The following is a 5,975-nucleotide window of genomic DNA, read 5'->3' as shown; positions in this document are numbered from 1 at the left end:
CTTATATGAATCCAGAAAAAAAAGAGTTTGAGCTTTAAAATCAGTTTTTCTTCAAACTTCCTCTTGAAATTCCAAGTTTCCCTTCTTTTTTTTTAGCTTTTAGTGAGAAAGCAGATGGCCGAAACATCTATCCAAACAACTTGAGGTTGAAATCGAGCCGCTTGACCGCATGCATCCTCTGCTTTTTGAGCGAGAGGTCAAGAGCATGGATATAGGGAATCGACGCTTCTTTAGAGAGGAACCTTTGATTTTTTGTTTCCTTTTAGGTGTAATCTGTGAGGGATTAGATCTGATCGTTGAGTTTGAAGAAAATGAAGAAGAAGATAGAAGCTGGGAGCCTTGACTGTTTGGGTCTAATGAAAGAGGTCTGTTGTGTTTTCCATGGAAAAGTGAAGAAGAACAGAAGAAGCAGTCAAGGATAAGGTGTTGCTTGTGTTCAATTCTGGAAGGGAGCTGATTCTGCGTTGCAGGAGAAGCTAGGAGCGCCGTTGGTGTCTTCAAAAAGAAAAGGATCTCTCCTCCCCCTCTCTTGTCCGTGTATTCTCTTTTTATCTCCAAAGTCTGAAGAGGTCCCCCTTGTTCGTGTCTCTTATTGTGTCCGAAGAGTCGTGACTCTTCTAATGTCTGAAGAGTCGGTGTATTTATAAGTCTAGGTTTTAGGGTAGGTTAGTAGGTATTGGGCCTAAAAATAGGTCGTTTGAACCCAAATATTATTCCTTCCCCGTAACCGAGAATAAAAACACGACCTTATTTAATTAATCCTACGCAAGCAAAATAACTATTAAACTGAGAGTGATAATTAAAACAAAACTATTTTTGGATATTTTTCAAGATTAAAATGACTACAAAACATTAATGAAACTATTTATTTTTTTGTAATTTTCGTTTTTATATAGAGATAAAAATATAAAGTACTATTTTTGTATTTTTAAGGATTAAAAAAAAGACTACAAAATATTAATGAAATTATTTTTTGTAATTTTCGTTTTTATATAGAGATAAAAAATATAAAGTACTATTTTTGTATTTTTAGAGTTTATGAGAAATATCTGAACTAAAATTTATATATCCTTTTTTTTGTAATTTTTTTCATTTTTGTGACGAAAATAAAGTAAAGAAGTCAAAAATAGTTGAAATAGCTATATTAGACCTAAATTAAATATTTAGGCTAAAAATGCGAAAATTCTCGGGGAGGGTCAAAAATCACACGTCTACAGTCATATCAACGACCCAGATTGGGCGTCAGAGAACGATATCGTTTTGGTCGTCTCTGAGACCAACCGGTTTGGGCTTGGGTTGGGGTGTGACATTGGGCCTGAACCTTTCTTTTAAAACCAGCCCAGTCCGATTTTTAACTTTTCTTCTCTTGTTTCTTATTTTTATTTTATTTTATTTTTGATTCCTAATTACAAAAATTCAAAATTAACTTAGAAAATACTAATTAACCCTTAATAATAATTATAACACAAAATTAAATACAAACATAATCACACAATTTGACATTAAACCCTAAAAATGCGAAGTACGTTATTTTTTGATTTTTCATTTTCGTAAAACAAATTACTGTTTAATTAATCCTAAATTGTAAATGCAAATGCAACACATACATTTTTGTATTTTTCTTAATTAAAGTAAAAAAATGAACATGCACAGACAAGTACAAATAAATCACAAGCAACGCAAAACTATTTTATTTTGACTTTTTTGGGAGTAGTTCTTATAGAGCAAAAATCACGTGCTCACAGCTGCCCCTCTTTGTCCGGAAACACGAAGAGTTTTCGTGCAAAGATAAAGTGAGCGGATATGAGCGATTTTTGCCCGCTCGGTTACTCCGTTTGAAGCATCTTTAAAAGATTTGACCGAATCTCTACTTCAAAAGTTTCCTACATATCCCAGGCTAAAAGGGAATCAGGTCAATGTAGTTCGGGAAGTTTCGGTAGCTGGGACTACCATGAGGCTGTGGTTTTGTTGTTACTGCTATTGCTGCTGCTGCCACCTGCTTACTGACCTCCTTATTACACCATGCTAAAAGAAAACAAGAAGCTAGACTAAATTAGGAATTACAAAATCTTATCTAGATCTGCAAACTTGCTCTTGTTTGAAGGTGGGTTCCGGGGGATAATACTGGTTGTCCTGAGCTTGGAGCACGGGTTCACTCAGGGATCTATGGAGTGCAGCTGGTGGAGATGTCACAAAGATAGTGGTGATTGGCGGAGGAGGGCATGGAATCGATTTTGGTGGTGGAGCTTGAGGCATATGAGAAGTAGTGCCATGGTAGTGTTGATAAATGGGAAAACCTGGATTGGTGGCGGGATGATCCTGAGACTGAGCTAATGGTGGGGTAAAAGCCGGGTTGGCTGGGTAAGACGGTGGTGATTGCCCTTTGGACCAGGCCTGGTACATTTCGGCCATCGGTTGCTTAAGCTTGAACATCTCCTCTTTCATTTTATTAACGTCCAACTCCTCTACCTCAACACTAGTGTCGACCTCCGGTATAGACATGATTTCTGGTATTGGTCCCTTTGATCTGGTTTGGTAATTATAATGTGCCAGTATCCTCTAAATACTAATTGCTTGAATTCTCTGGAAGTCAACATACTTGTTAGTTTTTAGAGTTTAACACATATGCAATTACACGTTGGGATGCAATGCACCTAGGCAATTAACCATTTCTATCATGCCTTTGCTTCAGTTGCATGCATCATTCCGGCCTCTCACAATTGTGCCTCTTCTTTTAAACTTTCTTTATTCTATCCTTCTTTATTTATTTTTCATTTCCCCCTTTTTTTAGTGGTGGTCGAATCCTATAGAGATTGCCTACGTATCATGTCCCCGCATGAATCAGACCGTGCGTAGTTCTGTCCTGTAAGTGCGAAAAGCAAAGAGACAATTTTTTGGAAATTTTCGATTTTTCATTAATAAACATTCTATTACAAACCAGACGCTTTTGGAAAGGAAAATAACAGACTCGAAACCAAACCAAGTACGACCTCAATAACTTCTGACAGACTCTGATGCGAAAAAAAGAAAAAAAAAACAGACTCTAACAGACAACAGACTCTAAGGAAAAAGAAAATGTAGATTCGAACTATGAACACATTAAGGTTTTAAATTTGGGTGCTCGCGGGGCGTCATTCGGCCTCGCCGCGGGCTTAGGTGTAAGACCCCTTTCCAGCTGTTCCAATTCATACATGATTTGCTTCACAAATATCATCACCACCGAGAAGAAAGTAGTGCATGTCATGTTTTCACACACCCGACATTTCCTGGTAATAACATGAGGAATAGTCAAAATCTTGTCCCTAGTTCGGTTTTTCTCTAGGAGTAGGCGTTCTATCTGATCCCCTCTAGCCTTCAAAACCCGAGAATCATGCAGATGTTGTTTCTGTAACTGCTGTATTTCATCTTCCATCAAGGCCATTAGATTATAATAGTGTTTACTTTTGGTTTCAAAAGCCTTGGCTTGTTTAGCCGTCTTGCTCTCTAGGGTGGTCACCTTCCTTTTTAGACCGGCAATGATCTTTTCATAATCTTTCCTTGCCTGCTGTAAGTACTGTGTGCGCTCTTTTGTTCTTTTTGCCCATTGTGCCTGGAGTTGTGCTATGGTACCCTCAGATTTCTTCAAATTATTCTGGCACTCACTGATTTCTTTTTTCAACCCTTTTATTAACCGCTCATCCGATCGACTCCTTTGTTGGTTGTCAGCATCTATCCTTATTTGTCAGATTTGGGCTTTCAACGCCTTATTTTCTTGGGCCAATTTGTTCTTTTCTCCTTGATCGGCATCAACTTGCAGACTATTTTCAAATTCCAGGTCTCTAATCTGTTGCCTCAGCTTGCCTATTTTTGCCCTGTAACTCTCTTCTTTAGCCAACCAATCCCACTGTTCTTGCGATGCCTGGACGAATTCCTGGAGATGGGGTCTTTTGGCCGGTCTCCCAAACTCGATTTATCTCCTAAACCAAGCAAGGTATCCCGGCGAAACTTCACCTTTAGATCGATCACGTACACGTGTATTTGCTGTTAAGTATTGACATTCGCTCCAAATTTGCCGGACTGCTGCTTCATGAAATTGTCCATTGGGCCCGATCTCGACTACTTGGCCACTAAGATCTTTGTCTTTCGGAACTATTTGGCATCTCCCCAACTGCCTCAATACTCGATAAGGGGCATATGGCTGGATACTCCTGAGCCCCATCAAAAGAAAATGGGGTCCAGTGGCTGGCATATATACGATTTCATCCACAGGTAACCATCCAAATGTCCACTCTATTTGGCTTGCAATGACGGAACGGAGATGTGCTATCCATTCTGTGACCACTTCTGGTAAGCTGATTCCGTCAACCCTCGTAGAAAATTCCTCTATGCATGTTTTCTTTATCGACCCATGACTCATAAATTGAGGACGATGACATAGGTGTTTGATCATACACATCTGCAGCAACACATTGCACCCCTCAAAAAAGTCTCCCCCGGCTTTGCAGGCTGTGAGAGCGCGGGAGATTTCAGCTACTATCATGGGTGCGAGGGTGCTGTTGGCCTGAGTAAGTAAAGTGCTGACAACCCCAGATACTCGTATGTTAATGTTCCCGTCTTTTCTAGGAAACACCAGGTGTCCCAAAAAGGCAATCATGAATGCAAAACACCTTTGTTCTTCCCACTTAAGGCGGTTTCCTTTGCTACAGATTTTGTTTTCCGGCTTGTTGAACCCCCTATGTGGCCATATCTGTTGTATATAAACCGCAAAGTACAAAAACCAGCTGCCAAGTCTGGATTGTGGACCCCCTGCTTATTTTCAAAGAGTCTAGGAACCTGTGTACGACTACGGCCTTGGAGCAATCAGGTCCTGGTGTCTTAGAGGAACCTTGGGACCCCCGATGTATCCGACTATTTTTTCCAATGTTGGGGTAAGTTCAAAATCTGAGAAATGAAATACATTGTGAGCCGGGTCCTAGAATGCGACCAAGGCCTTTATGATATCCCCCTAGGATTAATCTTCAGCAACCCAGTAAGGCCTCCCAGGTATAGATTGACTGTGTCGCGCCCTGATTCGCCCAAGTCATCCCACCACATATGCAACTCCAAAGGGATCTTGTTCATAATTGCTACGTGCAAATTCTGACTTGTGCTCATTCTGCACATTTATTAGGGTGGTTAAGCAAAAATCACGATTCAAAGATAACATGGACACTTTTTTTTTCATTTAAAATAAAACCTGGTTTTGCCAATACGGCCTTTCAACACCTCGGGGTCGAAGATTTTATGGCTGTGTTGGCTAACTGGTGAAAGCCCTAAAAAATGACCACAGTCGGCTGTTCTTGCAAAAATAGCCTTCCGGCGCCGTTTTAGGGACATTCGACTATTTCTAGCAAGAATGACATCGCCCTAGTTATTTTCAAATAAAATTTTTGTTCTTTGGCTAATTTCGCAAAAGTGAAGTTGGACCCGATGGGGGTTGCCTACGTATCTCACACCCTATGGGAATCAAACTGGCGTAGTTCGGGCAAATAAAACACACTATTTTCGAAAACAAGATTCTTTTTTTCATTTTATTGGCAAAATAAACAAACTATTTTTGAAAACAATTTTTTTTCTTTTCCTTCTCCTTTTTTTTCTTTTTTTTTTAAATTTTCTCAAAAATTCGGCAGAGTTTCGGCACTATTTGGACATTGGTTTTTTTCAAAACAGGCGATTAACTCTCTTTAACCCTCATACTGCTATTTCTCTTTCCTCAAAATATTCAAAAGTCGGTCAGCATGCAAGTCCGAAGCAAATAAATGCACAAGTAGCAAGTAAGATGCATCAGGATAGTCTTTTTTTCATTTTTGGTACACCTGTCCTAGACAGACCCAACCCCTGTGTTGAGCCTCCAAAGTCAAATGCACGTGATGCAAACAAACATTCCTACTGGGGATCTGGCATGAAGCCGAGTTATTCTAGGTTTATAACCTGGGTATTTGTTCTAGACTGTGTAC

This window comes from Nicotiana tabacum, chromosome 16 (assembly GCF_000715075.1).
Source record: "Nicotiana tabacum cultivar K326 chromosome 16, ASM71507v2, whole genome shotgun sequence".
In the NCBI taxonomy this organism is placed as follows: domain Eukaryota; kingdom Viridiplantae; phylum Streptophyta; class Magnoliopsida; order Solanales; family Solanaceae; genus Nicotiana; species Nicotiana tabacum.
This window is presented reverse-complemented; position numbering follows the sequence as displayed.